Below are 14926 nucleotides of genomic sequence, written 5' to 3' on the forward strand. Positions count from 1 at the left end.
AAACTAATTCATTCAGCCCCAATGAAAACCAGCAGGGTAACAGATTAACTTCTTTAAGGTTTGGTGTGCTGCAATTGATTGGCTCCAATATCTGGGAGGGCATGTGCAAACTTTGGTTGTAGATTCTCCTAATTTTCTATGACTTTCCATAGTATCTATCAAGTGACATGACAGCTTTTTTCCTAGTTGGCAAAACACACAGAAACTTGATAATCTCCAGCTTCTATGATGCCATTAAATTTAGGCAAAATGAGCTAACATTTATTTGGTAGAGAACAATAAAAACCAGACAGATTTGCTTGTATAAATGTCAACCTGATCCAAATAGAAATGGAATTTTTGAAAGAATTCCAAAGGTTAGATTTACAAAATGTTAACATACATATGCACACACACACATATATATACACACACTCTCACATCTATTAGGAACATTCTCCACTCATCAGTGAAGTACAATTTTTCCTTGATACTGAGTAAGCAGAAGAGTTTGCTTGTGGTCCTTGCTGGTTTGGACCCATCCTCCTCAGCAGATTGGGTTGGAGCAGTCTAGCACACAGATGGGGCTGTTCTGACCTCTGCCAAGTGGCTCTGATCTGAGTGCACAGCCAGCTAGTTGGGGACCATAACTACCTCAGATTCCAGTTACATTCTTATCAGGGCTTGAAATGGAGGTGCTGGTGTAGCATCAGGAGAGGGGATCCCTTGGTCTGCTGGGGGAACACAAGATCTCACTCACCTGCTTGCTGCAAGATCAGTGGAAACAGAACTGAACACGAAAAGCATTGGCACATAAAGTTGTTTTTTGGTTATGTGCCCACCAATATTTATGTTGATTTTTCCCCTAAATATGAATCACACACACTAGCATATACACGACGTAAATCACAGCTCACATTCTAGTACTGCCTTTTGGGGACAGTTCTCATCTACAATTTTCCAAATGAGCTATGGGCATAATTCAAATGTAGCCACATGGCAGCACAGTTTAAAAAGAGAAACCTGTAGTAGTCAAAATATGGGGAATCAGCTTACTAAAGTGAGAGCAGCTGCATTATTTGGTCTCAAACCTAAAATAATGTGAACTTGTATTACAGATTGTTGGGGAAATATTTAAGATACTTGTTTGGTAAAGTGTTGGTAAGTTTTTTTGGTAAAGTGGCAGTATTAAAAGAACAGGATTTGTAGCAGAACTTTCAGCCAAGTCCAAATGGGGAAATGATGAAACTCTCATGAGAGACATTTACTCTTGTGACACCTTCTTATGTTAAAAAGAGAAAGGACTGAACAGGCTAAAACTAAATATTTGATGATTTGTGTGAATATAGAGAAGCAGAGAGAAAAAAGTGCTACACAGTGGTCACTTGAGTCACTGTTCTCCTCGTTATTTGCTCCCCAACTAGGCCAACCAAAGTGCCAAAGGGGATGCCCAGCAGGAGTGTTTGAAACGTCAGCTCCCTGGTGACCTATATATCCTTATGTGATTGCATACTCCACTCGTGTCAATCACTGCAGCTTCTTTAAAATCAGTGCTGCTATGCTCAGCACCTGTCCCAAGGATTTAGGATTTGTTTTCTTCTTTTGAGAAAAGCCAGTAGCACCCATTTCTTTTATTATAGTGTGGTAGCAGCTTCAGGTGAGTAAGAATTATAGTGATAGTCACTCATCATGACCAAAGCTATTTCTTACTTGCACCATTGTAAAAATCGAGTGGGATCCAAGGTATATTGGAGGAAACGAGGGAGTTCTTAGGCTTTGGCACTGTGTCATACATAACCAACTTCATTTGTGCAAGCTGTGCAGAGAAAGAGTGAGCTCCATACAGGGACAGGAAGGCAGAAAACAAAAGCCTGAGGCTACTGAAAAGGAGAAGACAGGCACATAGCCACTTTATACAAATGGCTCATTTAAAAAACAAAAATTCAGTTTTTCTTATACTTGATAAGGTGTAGGATGAGAAAATTTTCATCTGGCAAAGGTACCTGACCTATAAGGTGAAAAGTAAGAAAGAAGCAGCGAGACAGCAAAAATATTTAGGATTTTGAGCATGATCATAATTATATGCTTTGTAATTTTCATTTCTGTTGGCTGGAACTATACTTTTGGCCCATTTATCAATTATAGAAGAAATTATCTAGTGACTACTGCATTTCCTGAGGGTGTTGCTGGTGACTCCCTCACTGTGCTTCTGCATTACATGTCCACCTCTGCTCTGATGATTGCCAGGCTTCCCCCGCAGGGCTCCACTTTGCACCTCCATGGTTCGCATGCCTCAAGTCCAAGTTCTCAGTAAAATACTTTCATTTGGAGTAATTTCTATAACTGTATTATGGAATAACTGAAAATCGTGCATATATATTTTCAAAACATGCTAAGTGCCTCGTGCAAGGGTGGTATTTGCCTTCAAATAGTCCCTTCATGAAATATAGGCATTAATGACAAAGGAGAGTTCACTTCAGCAGGGCTTGGGAGCCCAGTGTTCCAAATGAGGGGCACTTTGTGGAGATGCAGTGAGCCTGGCTCACCAAGAGCTCCCAGGAGGAATTTCCACAGCACCGTGTCAAGTAGCTTGATTGCAACATTTAGGACAAAGGCTACTATTATCTCATTTATTATGTGATTAAAGCTTGAGAACATTCCAGATGCTAGGTTAAGTGACAGCTACATGTTTTCTCCAGCTCCTGTGTTGTCTCCATTTGGGTACTAAGTAATTGAAGCAATATTTACCTGCACTGCCTGTTCAACAGCACTATAATGAAACCCATAGACTTAACTGACAGGTACATTTTATGCTAGGAAGCTAAAGGGTTATTAGAAAGTGGTTCATCCTTACAGCTCAGATGATCTGGGAATGAGAAAAGTCTTTTACTCATACCATCTCCCTTTATATCTCTGAGGCATGTCAAAAATATCTAGCTTTTGGATTTTTGCTTCCCCTGCTGGCTGATTTCCAACCTCATTTTTTTTTTTCCCAGCTTTGTGAAATCTTAATTTCTGACAGTTTTCACAAGCTACACTTTAGAATTATTCCATCCATGTAGTGACTTCATTTCAGAACAGCCAAGATAAACAATTCTAGCTATTTTGATCTTGAACTCTTGATCATTTCCAGATTTTTGTATATTTCTTATGAATCTGCTAACATAGTACCATGCATTTTGGCAACCTGCTGTTGTTTCACTTGACAGCAGTAATGATGTGGTCTCTGGTTTAGATTTTTTCAATTCATGTTAAAACTACAATGCCTCTGATTACACAGGACTAAAAGCACTCCTGAACTGGCAAAATTTAACATCTTCTCCAACACCCAGTTAATATAAAGAAAAATGCCTCAAATAACATTATTTGTTGAATCATTAATTAGTGTTCTACTTCACTGACCTTTTCAGAATGCCTATGACCCATGAAAACAGAGGCTTCTTGAAAAAAAAATACTAAAACACCCCCTTTAGCTATACTCCAGGTTGTAATACTCCCCCATATGTTGATTTATATATTGAAAAAGAAGCAGGACAATGCTGCACCGCAAAGTTATAACAAACAGGTAAGTTCAGGCAATGATGATAACAACACTAAATACCTTTCCAAATGTCAAAGGTCAGGTGAGGGGATTACCCTATACCCAGTACTCAAAAGAACTAATAGAGTCATTGATTTAGCTGCTCAGCATTTAGGAGTGTTTAGGGTCCTCTTTGAAAGAGAAAAGAAGAAAAAGAAATCCAAGGTAAAAACAATGTTGTTACAGAGTTCACACTCTAAAAGTCTCTGACTTATCTAAATCTGAGAACAGATGCTACCAGCCAAGTGGGAAAAAAAAAAAATCCAACTGATACCAAGTACATTAGTGTAATTTATGCATTCATAAAACTGATAGACACGTTTCTGAAAGTCTTTAAAGTAGAAGTAATAATGGAGCTAGTCAGCATTTTACAACTAGCAATTAATCATTCTTACAATATTCACAACATTCAGTTTTGTTCTTGTTATTCGAGGAAGTAATAATTAATTGATAAAAGTTTAGCAAGTGCACTAATAGCAGGTGCTCCTAATTGCAAACTCTCAGGGATAATTTGGTCTGAACTACTTTATGCTAATTTGTACAGCATTAGTCATAACAGTCTGTAATTTCACTTTTAGAACAACTTTTTCCTACAGTCACTATAATCTAATTAAGAATTTTATCTACTTATTTGTATGAGGAACACTGCTGAATTGTAAATGTGGGAGCCTGATTACCATAAAAGATTAGAGAAGAGGTCCTTAAAAATGCCCCCACCAATTAAAAGCCCTTGCTAATTAGTTTCAGAGAAAACTGTTTTAAAGTATTTTTAATGACAACATTTACCTTAATCTTATGTAGTTTGAAGCCCAATCTCAGTATCTATATCCCCCATTTTTTTCTGGACTTTCCTTTTAGCAGCAAGTACTTCTCTTGGAGGCTGAAAATCAGTGGGAGATGCTGCATTCAGGTGCCTGTTTTCCATTTCTGCAGTTGCTGTGCACCCAGAAGGCTCACTCAGGTAAATGAGCTCAGGCTACTGGGTGAACAAGAGTTAGCAAACAACCAGACAAACAAGCACATTCTTACAACAGCCAAAGAACTGAACAAGGGAATTTGTTACCCACCTGCTCTTTGGGAAAATCCACTATATCAACTCCTGTTCTTCTAAAAACATCTCAGCTCCCCATTTATTCCACAAACCATTTAATACTGTACTTTGCAAGCCAACTGAGGTATATGCCAGGATCCAGGAAACCCCTTTACCCCATGTAGATGTGGTAACAAGATAAAATCAAAATATATACTGTAACAAGTTCTTGCTCCAATGCCATTTTACAGACATAACTCTTCCTACAAAGAACAAATATAAATAGCAACAAATACTGTAATATTCTATGTGGAACATGTAGCTTTTTTTCAAAGCATTAAAAAAGAACTTTGATGTTTCCTGGACTACAGAAATACTCAGGGCTCTTCTATAATACTGGATGACGTCTTATATCCCCGAAACACAAAAACAAATGATCAGTTCAAACACATTCCTGCCTATATTCAGTTTTCTTATAGAAATCCACATTGTAGATTATCTAACAGCAAAAAGGCACTCTTGGTGAGCGCTCTTTACATGACTGGTTGCCCCACTGGTAAGCTGATCACACAACACAACTGGAAGCAAGGCCCAGCTAACTTCTCTCATCTGCAGCTCTTAGTAACTGGGGAGGTTTGACTTGAAACCAGAAGCAGCTGCCAAACAGATGTTCTTGCTGAGGCATGCAAAACTGTGTGCTGTATGTCTTCGACTAAAATGACAGTTGAAATCTGCTAGCTAGTAGTTAAGCCATCATCTTTTACAAGGCTTTGGGAACAAGAGATGCAGTAAGGACTTGGTTGTACACAAGAATTGCTGAACCTTGTGACTAGGAGGGAAAGTTCCCTTTGGGATGCTAAGGAACTTGCCTGTGTTTGCATTCACCTAGACAGAGTCCCATGACTGTAGGATCAGGTGAATATAAAGGCCCTGAGCTCCTCCCTAACAAGGGTCATGCCATGTGTGCAATATCTTGAATTTAATATCTGAAACCAGTGTTCAGCTGGGAGCCCAGATCTGTCTTTTGTAGAACAGCACAATAAATATGCTTCTCTTCTGCAGAAACAGCACTTCAGCTTAATGCTTTCCCCCCCACCCCCCACATTATGGTTATCAAAATAGATGCATGCACAATAGAGGCCCATTAGCATCTTTATCAACACTGCAAGTGGGCCAGGGAAGAGCATGAGAGACTCGCATCAGTAGATCATTGAATTTGCTCTTTTCCCTTCACACACACACACTTCTCATACCTCACCATTATGGACTGGATTTCAAGTTCCCGTGAACTTAAATTTATTTATTACTAATGCACTGACATAGGGCAGAAAAATAACATTTTTCTCCCTGAGACCTGTCCTTCACATGGCTTGAAAATAATTGTCAACTTAGTGGCTAAAAACCTGAAAGCCAGTGATTAACTTTAAATAACAACATAAGCTCCAATTGCATTATTCTAAAACTTCTTATGCTATAAACATCTCCATGGCACCCAGGTGCCTTCCAGGAGTGTACAAAGCGACCATGGCTAACATCTGTCATGTGTCATTAGTACTCTCATCCCTCAAGGGGGAAAGCATTTGCAGTGAAGTGTTTTGTTTTGGTAGGAAATTAAAAAAAAAAAACTGCACAGAGCTACACATTAATCTTAGACTAACCAAGACCAAGGAGATGTATTTTACACATGGAACAGGGTATGACATCTCTGAAGATCCTTAGCTCTTGGGGTAATTTATAACATGCTCTTAGAGCACCCCTTTTGGAAAGTCTACTTTCTAGCACTGACCTCTTGATCATAAGGATACTCTATCAGGTCTGAAGAGAAAGATGTCAAACCCAGAGCTGTCAGTTGCCTTCTAGCAGGCCTGAGCCTAAGCCATGGGTCTCTGAATAGAAGGATTGAGGACCTGAACTTGATGCCAAGTAATAAGTCAGCAGAGTGAAGATAGGCTTGATGTGCTCGGGGAACTCCTGGGGTGAGGAGACTCCTGTGCTCTTTGGAGTTTCCAAGACTCACAAGGCTTTTTAGTGAGGTACTGCTGAGCTTATTTTACAAGGGCATTTATAAATTCTCCTGCTGGCTGGCTGGAATCTCCACCACCCAGCTCTGTTTTACCTTCTCCCATCTATTGTCCAACACCACAAACCATGCCACGCTGCAGGGGCATGGCAGGGTAGTGGGACAGCATGTTTGGTCACATGGAGGAAGTGACAAGCAGTGTCCATCACCTTCACAGTACTGCCCCATCCAGTCCTCTGCAGGCAGCAGCTGGCCAAGAACAGGAATGGAAAGGGTTTGCTCTAGTTTGAATACAGCCAGTACACAGTAAACTGGTGCCCATCAAGACCACCTCAGACCAGCTGAATTGGTTAAGCTTGGAAAGTGCTCCTCAAAGTCTGGGATTCTTCTAGGACTGCAATATGAAGCTTCAATTACACTATCTAAAACTTGGCTAGGAGTATTTTTTTTAAGGAAATGTCTGAAAACTGATCTCTGGCTTAGCCATGCAGGCTCAGCCTATAATTTTGCAGCGGCTAATCACTTCATTACATGTAACGTTGGCTGTCCTTGAAGACCTGGAGTGATACAGCATCATCCATGGCAAGGAAAAAAGTCACCCAAGATGTTTTTTTCCTTTTGCTCCAAATACACACAAGGATTTCCTGGCTGACATCTCCTCAAGAGCCAGAAGAGGGTTTTGATTTGAGGGTTTTTGATTAAACATATTTTTAGTCTGACCTTTAGATTCCTTCTGCATTGGCTTCAGACAGGATCACAGCAATGCATCAAACCACTTTTAATCCAGCATCAGAATACAGCAGTGGCTTATCTGCCCAAGCTTTAGCATACAGCTGACTTGCCTGTGCTGGTAGCTTTGCTCACATAGGCATCATGTCTAGAAGAGGTTCCTGAGAACACCCAAGGGTCAGCTCTGCCCACCCTGCTGCAAGGGCTCAAACCTGCTCACGTACAAGAGAGGTCAAAAGTCCATTAAAAGCTTGCTCTTGTAGGCTCATGTAAGAAATGGACTGAACCCATTCAAAAACCTAATTTAAAAGTCCCTGCAAGTTTGTCACAGACAGACTATTTTAAAGCATGTTTTATACAATAAATACATTGAAAAAGAAAAATGCATACTTTTTTGTGTGCTCTTATTTGGTATTTCTTATTTAGCTATTTTATCACACATGAACATTTTACAGTTGCACCTGTGCCTGTGGATGATATATAGTTACTCTAGTGACAGAAGTACTAAAATACCTTTAAATACCTCCATGGAGATATCTTTCTCCACCTCTTTGGTACAGCTGTATTTAAAGCAATGGCAGCTGCCAGTTTTTCAAGACTAGTTACTTTGACTTACGATATTTTCCATATTCCATGAAATGTCCCTTATTTAATATGCTTGACTGTGAAATTTTTCCTCTTCCAAGTTTTATTGGTGTACAATATATGGATAACAGTGCATAAATATCTTATTCTTAAAACAAAAAAAAATCTGTTCTTAGGACACAATAATCCTGCAAATTAAAAGCTAAAAGGCATCAATGGTAAGTGTGGACATAGCCTCCTCCCCCTTCACAAAGTTTTGGTAGTCACAGACTGAAGAAGCCAGGTGCACTAAGGAAAGTAACATTTCTTTTTAAAAAGCTGACACTAAAAAAGCTATTTATATTTCTGAGAAGAAAGCTGGAAAAGGATGAGTTTGAGAGGCTTCACAAACCTGCAGCACAGCTTCTAGCAAACAGCAACCAACAAACACTAAACCACCACCAAATACCAATGCTGCCACCCCAGCTGAGTTTGTAAAACATCTGCTATCACTGAATCAGTAATCCCATTATTTCTCCAGTTTGGCTAACTTCCTCCAAATACAAATGGAAGAGCCAGTGACTCCAGATTATAAGAAACAAATTCTTTCTACTCTATTTTACTCAGCTCTGATTGTAATCATATTTATATACAGCATAATGCAGCTCTGGTTTCAGTTCCCAAACGCCTCATTTTTTAAACGTTCAGTTTTCCAACCTTGGTGTGTAGGACTTCAAAACTGAGGAGCTTGTCAAGAATGGGTGGACAGTTCATCCACATCCTCCAGAGTATGCACTATGTCCCTTTAGGACACTGCACAATGTGCTACATTTATTACTAGCTATATTAACTCATGCTTCACTACTGACATCATACCATACAATGCTGCCCTCTCTCAGTCCCTGCTGCATTTGTAAATCTGCCCTTCAACATCTCCAACACAGCTTCAACTCTGCCTTATCTGAAATCTCAGCTGCATCTTGCCTTTCTGGTTGCTCATCAGGCTCAGGAACTGACTGTTATTACAAGTTCAAGAATGCATGTCCAGTCAGCACACTGGAAGATTCTTGAACTTGGAACATCAGCAGACGAGTCATTTTATGAGGAAGTCTGGAGAAGGACTTTTTAACAAGAGCATGCTGCAATAGGACAAGAGGAAACGGCTTGAAACTGAAGCGAGGTAGATTTAGACTAGACATTAAGAAGAAATCCTTCCCTGAGAGGGTGGTGAGGCACTGGCACAGCTTTCTCAGAGGAATTATGGATGCCCATCCCTGGCAGTGTTCAAGGCCAGGCTGGACAGGGCATTGAGCAGCCCGATCTAGTGGAGGGTGTCCTGCCTGTGGTGGTGAGATGGTGACCAGATGATTTTTAAGGTCCCTTCCAACTCAAATCATGCTATGATTTCAAAGTCTAGCTCTCATTGTCCAGGCTCACTTCTTCCTTTACAGATGCCTATTTCAACTTTTGATTATCCCAATTTACCTCTAGGTGACCTCTCATTACACACTAACACCACCTAACTTCTGCATTTGGTACACCAACTTTCTCCCTGGCTTCTCGGAGTCCCTGGCAGCACACAAAAGGTTTATTCAAGTTTGCATCTTATTTTCCAGTCAAATTCCAGTCCCACTACCTTTCAATCCTTTGAATGGATGATCAGTTTGGATTAAGTTTCATTAAACATACTGTGCAGAATTAAATGGTGGCACAGGGAAGCTCTTAACATACAATGACAAAGAGAATCATAAACGCATATACCTGGATACTCCTCATACTACCATCCTATCCATGTAATAAACATGTGCATAAATAATTTCAACAAGAAATTAAAAAAAAATCCTGTCTCTTTCTGGTAGAATTTTTCCTGTTCCAGAAATGTATATTTGGAAAGAATCTGTTTCCTTTGTGCATGACAGCTCACAGACATGCAGCTCATTGTTGCCATCAAACATGTATAAGACAGTTAAGAGAAAAGAAATCCTGTCAAGGCAAAGATTAGTTAATGAGTTAAATATATTTATAATGTTTATGCAGAAACTGGACCCAATCCAGAACTACTATATTGCAACATCAGTATTTCACAATATGGACGAGATTCACATATATTACATTTCCTCAAAGTATGGTTTCCTCAAAGTATGGCTTAAAATTTATAATTTTTATGCTCATGTGCCATTCTGTCACACTGGTGCTTCAGGTTTGGCATACTGAGGGCAGTTTCCAGTTCTGGAGCACCACTGGGTCACTTTGGTCAATACTTCTCTGTATCTACCACTGCTGAGTAAGTGTTATCTGATTCCTCCAACAGCCATGGCAATCCAGAGTCACACAAGGCAACATTCCTTGCTGCAATAATTGGGAGCCACACATTCTGTGAATTCAAAGAATAAAGTTTTCTGTATATCTGACTTGCAAAACCTCTCCTGCCAGTATTAGATAAACTTTTAGAAAAGCCCAAGACTTCAAAATATGCTCAAGAAAAGTACTAAATATTTCCTGGCTCACCATGGAAATGAAAGAGTTGCCAAAATGTCTTTAGTTCAGAGTGCTGTAAATCAGGATCCTGAGCTTCTGGGCATTTGGGGCTGCAGTTAACACTAAGGTACCTTACTATGATTTATATTACCTCTGTGCAATAGAAGTATTTGGGACAGCTTGATCAGGCCCCCACCATCCTTGCTCACCTCTCTTTCCCTGGTTCCTACTCTCACCAAATAAACACACACCCAAACCACCCCCCCCCTCCCCCCGCCATATACCTAAACCAAACCCCTGAAATTCAAACCACTCAGACTAGTTCCAATTACTAACACAAGGTTTTTTGATGTAATTTTAATTGTGGTCCATTTTTGTAGCACTTGTGAATGTAGCAGCTCTGTCTTTGGGCTGACACACTGATATCTACAATGTTGTGGGCTTATTCTAAAAGATTTTGGTTTTACTTGATGCAGTCAAAAATAATAGAAAGTTCCTTCTGTGAAGAAGATATCTTCCCCAATTCTTTCAACAAGCCATTAAAAACCATGTTGTCTATCCTTGAGACCCTGAAAGGGACTTCCAAGTAGAGAACTGAAAGAACCTTATGAATACTGTTTTAGAAGAGCTTCTATTTTCCAATTCAGTTGCTGACAAAAAGAATCCATTAATAGGATTTCTAAAAACAAATTACATTTGGATAAACTTTGATTCCTACAGAGTTAGAGTAAGAACACTAGAGTAGATCCCAATCAGACCCCCAGAACACAGAGCTACTGGAGGATATTAATGAGGCAAGGTTTTTCAAGGAGTGACAGGACTATCTTGCCCCACTGAGAAATTTCACAGAAGATGGCATAACTGAAATACTCTGATGGGATAAAAATAATTAATTTTTGCCCTTGAAAAAAACCAACTCAAAACTGAACCACCACTACCATAAAAAAAAAAAAAAATCCAAAAAATTGAGCTTGATGCCCCATGAATGTTATTTAGTGGGGTAGATACTGGGATATAGTGCTAAAATTTCTCTGCAGGAGTCTGAGGATAAAGCTGCCATAAACACATGTCAGACCTATCACTACAGAGACCCTTTCTTCTACCATCTCATTTGAACCCTGTAACGCTGGTACTAGTATATAGTAAATAGGGAGAAGTCAGCAACTAGTTACAAAATTCAGTCTAAAACATCTCATTATTTCTTGCCAGATGCTGAAGATTCTCCTGTCAAGTAAAATTTTGCTATTTCAAACTCTGTTTTATCAGACCTAGCAAATCCATAAGAATTAGTAGCCCTTCGCTGGGATCATTAGTTGGTTTTTCTGGGTGATAGGTTTTTGGATTTTCTTAAGTGGCTTTTCCCATCAGCAGTACTCAGAATTGACATCTGACTTCAAAGCAGTTTAAAAACCATTAGGACCACACAGTGACATTGCTGAGTCTAAATTCCAGAAGATATTTGGATGTGTCTATTACACCATATAAGCTCTCTTTATTCACATCTCTCAAGTCATTATGCATACCAGGACCAGCATAGACAGATGTCTCAAATAAAGGATGAAGGAAATATAGTCAGTGGGATAAAACACTTGAGAGAAGAAAACAGATGACATTATTTATAAACAAACTGGCATTATGAGCTGTACAGTGGAGGTGATCAGAAACAATGCTCACTCATTTTTGGATATTGTCAGACAAGTCAGAAATATTGTTTTACTCAACAAAAAAGTTTGAAGATCTCTGTGGGTGTCAGATAGGTATTAATAACTTATGGGTAAACATCACAGGAAAAAAAAAATCTGGCACTCAGCCTCCCTTTTTGCCAGGATAGAAAACGATTGAGCAGATGGTTTGTTCAGAAACTGCAGCCTTTAGGAAGAAGCTTGTTTGTAAAACTGAATATATTTTGCGACCAACAAAGATGTGGAAATTTTTGTCTTTAGGAAGCTTTCACTGATAACAAGATGGGAAAGTCAGTACACTATTCCAGTTAAAAAGGAGTATCTACTCTAACTACTTTTTTTTTTTTTCTCTCTTAGCAGGTTGTGGCAGTCCAGTGCAACAGACCATAATTAAGCGTCTTGACAGGTTTATGGAAGCCTTGCTCTGAGACAAAGACCTGTGTCATTATATTCCTACTGCAGTGAAGATGAATATGATTAGCAGGGTATTTTGTGGATGGGAGACTTGATTTCTTTACATGCTCCCCCTACCCTTGGCTGCATTTGTGAAGTAATTTCCCAATCTGCCAACCTGTATTTTGTGGTACAGTCCTGTCTTTCAGCCCCTTCCAACACAGAGATTAAAAAGTCAGCTTAACTAATTAGCTTGTAAAAATATTATGGATTTTTTCACACAGCTTCATGACTATTGTCTTCATTAAATTCTGAAAGTGTGTCAGGGACTAGCAAAATCTATATAGGTATATAAAAATATACATAAAAAATGTATGTAGATGATCATCACTGAATCCCAATATCACCAGCGAAGAAAGTAGCTTGCAAGGACCATTGCCAAGTACCATTGTTTAACTATTCTGAGCACACATCATAGCAAAGGCCTACACACAACCCGTACATCATTGAAAATGCAAAAATAAAATTTTAAAAAAAGACATTTTATCAGGCACAGAGAAGAGGAGAAGTCACTGTCCTTTCATGAGTTTCCTGATGAGATATAGCCTGGCTTTGTGAGAGCTGACTCAATACATGTACCCAGATACTCAGCCCAAACATTACAGATTTGGGGATTTTCTTTTAATATACATTTTTACATCCCTCTTACTTATGACTTAAGTTTATCAGAGGCATATGATTGTAATTAGCAAGATATCACACCCAAGAAAACAAGTTGCAGTGAGACACAGAGGCTGTATTGGCTTGACTTCAGGCTTATTAGCTTAGGCTGGGTGCCATAGGAACCCTTTCATTGGAATTCCAGTAAATTCAGACCATGGAGGAAAAACTTAATTGTTAAGACTGTGCAGAAGGTAAACAAAAACAGTGCCACCAGTTTTTAGCTTACAGCTTATCTTGACAACCATTGTTTAAAGCCTGAGATATTTTGCCTCTGTTCCATCTGTGAGAGGAGATTGGCCTTTTCACTAGCAATATCTGTACCCAGCTTTCATTTATTTTTGTGCCCCAAACATTAATAGTATTATTCCAGTCAACTCATCACATTATCCTTACACTGGAAAGCAGGAGAGAGACAATGACTAGGAAGACAATTCAAGGATTCCTAGGCAAAAATGGAAAGCTTTTCTCTTTGCTGAGGACAAATGCTGCAGTTTTCCACTGTTGGTAACTTTAGGTCTCCCACTTCAGTCACAGTTGAAACAGTGCCTGCAGAACAAGGTTGCTTCTATTCTTCTTTGAAATACACAGTGCTGCAGAACTACTGTGTGTTCCCAGAAATAGAGCCCAGGCTGAAGGAGGCATTACAAATCCTAATAAAACACCTGAAACCTTTTCTTTCTTTCTATTCTTCAAGGAAAAAATGGTCCTTTCCAGAGGGCCTTTTTTCCTGAACTATAAAACCAACAGAAAAGATGTATAACTGTAGGGAGCTATAAACTGCTCATATGCTTCCCCCCACTTTTAATCAGAGGGGGAAACACACCCCTCTTTGCCATGTTTTGGGGTTGCAGAAGCTTTGATGTCAGTGGAGCTCTGCCAGCTCACAGCACCTCTCACTCCAGCCAGGGCCCATGTTTGTGGCAGACCCATGGCCACTCCTTACTGTCCTGCCAGGCTGCCAGTGCTTTCCTTCCTTTCTGAAAGCCTGGACTCACAATGTGCTACAAATGAGCTGAAGTTTGTGCTAAGCTCACCCTCCTTTTTCAGATCTGAGTCTTGGAAGGCAGTGGCCCACAACTGGTGGTAGCTACCCAAAAGAGCCAACCTGAAGGGTCCTTTCCTCCTAGGAAAGGGTAGAGAGAAGGAAAGAAATGTCTACAAGCCCAAGAAGGGAAACATGGAGAGATGAGAGAGCAGGCTGGCCATTGGAAGCCTTTTGCTTTCTTGCTTAATAAGTGCATGTTTGCACTTTGGATGATAAGCTCACACAAGAATATTTTGAGACTGGATTCTGCAGTTGACAGCCTCATTATGGAGAGGACTTGGACCATGCCTCGTGGCTCTTACAAACTTAGTGGCAAATAGAAAGGTGCCTGAAATACTGGAGGTTTGATTTTCAGATGAGGGTGTTTTTACATGCCTCCTTTTCTCTCAACAGGACCAGGATACCCTGCTAAATTGGAGACTGAGCATTTTATGACTTCTTTTAAATGAAAAGAGGAGCAGCAGAAGCACACTTATAAGGAAGAACACACAGGATTTGTAATGTTCATAAAGCCAAAAAGCTAGGAAATTAGATAAAAGAAAACTATCAGGGTTATATTCTTATGAAGACTGAAACTGAGATTGAGAAGTTCTCTAAGTGAATTATGATTTACTGGATAGCAGATACAGAAAAATTTCACTACCACTACCTATAAAACTGCATTGGTTTTTTATCAAGTAGCTCTCTGTTAGCCCATCTAGTT

General features: G+C 39.6%; 1 protein-coding gene across 5 annotated transcripts in view; it reads right to left on the bottom strand.

Moving 5' to 3' along the window:
* The window catches only part of CABCOCO1 (ciliary associated calcium binding coiled-coil 1), a 206608-nt gene that overhangs the window by 86104 nt on the left and 105578 nt on the right, over positions 1-14926 (bottom strand). For 2 of the 5 annotated variants that reach the window (XM_085583215.1, XM_085583214.1), the window contains exon 1: positions 4346-4581. The exons of 1 other annotated variant lie outside the window; for it this stretch is intronic. The gene's annotated coding sequence lies outside the window, so the exon portion shown is untranslated. Of the gene's footprint in view, positions 1-4345; positions 4582-14926 lie in introns of those variants that run through there. 2 more of the 5 variants (XM_085583219.1, XM_085583218.1) reach the window with 1 other exon arrangement.

The sequence above is a fragment of the Lonchura striata genome, chromosome 6, assembly GCF_050655825.1.
Source record: "Lonchura striata isolate lonStrDom1 chromosome 6, ASM5065582v1, whole genome shotgun sequence".
NCBI lineage: Eukaryota > Metazoa > Chordata > Aves > Passeriformes > Estrildidae > Lonchura > Lonchura striata.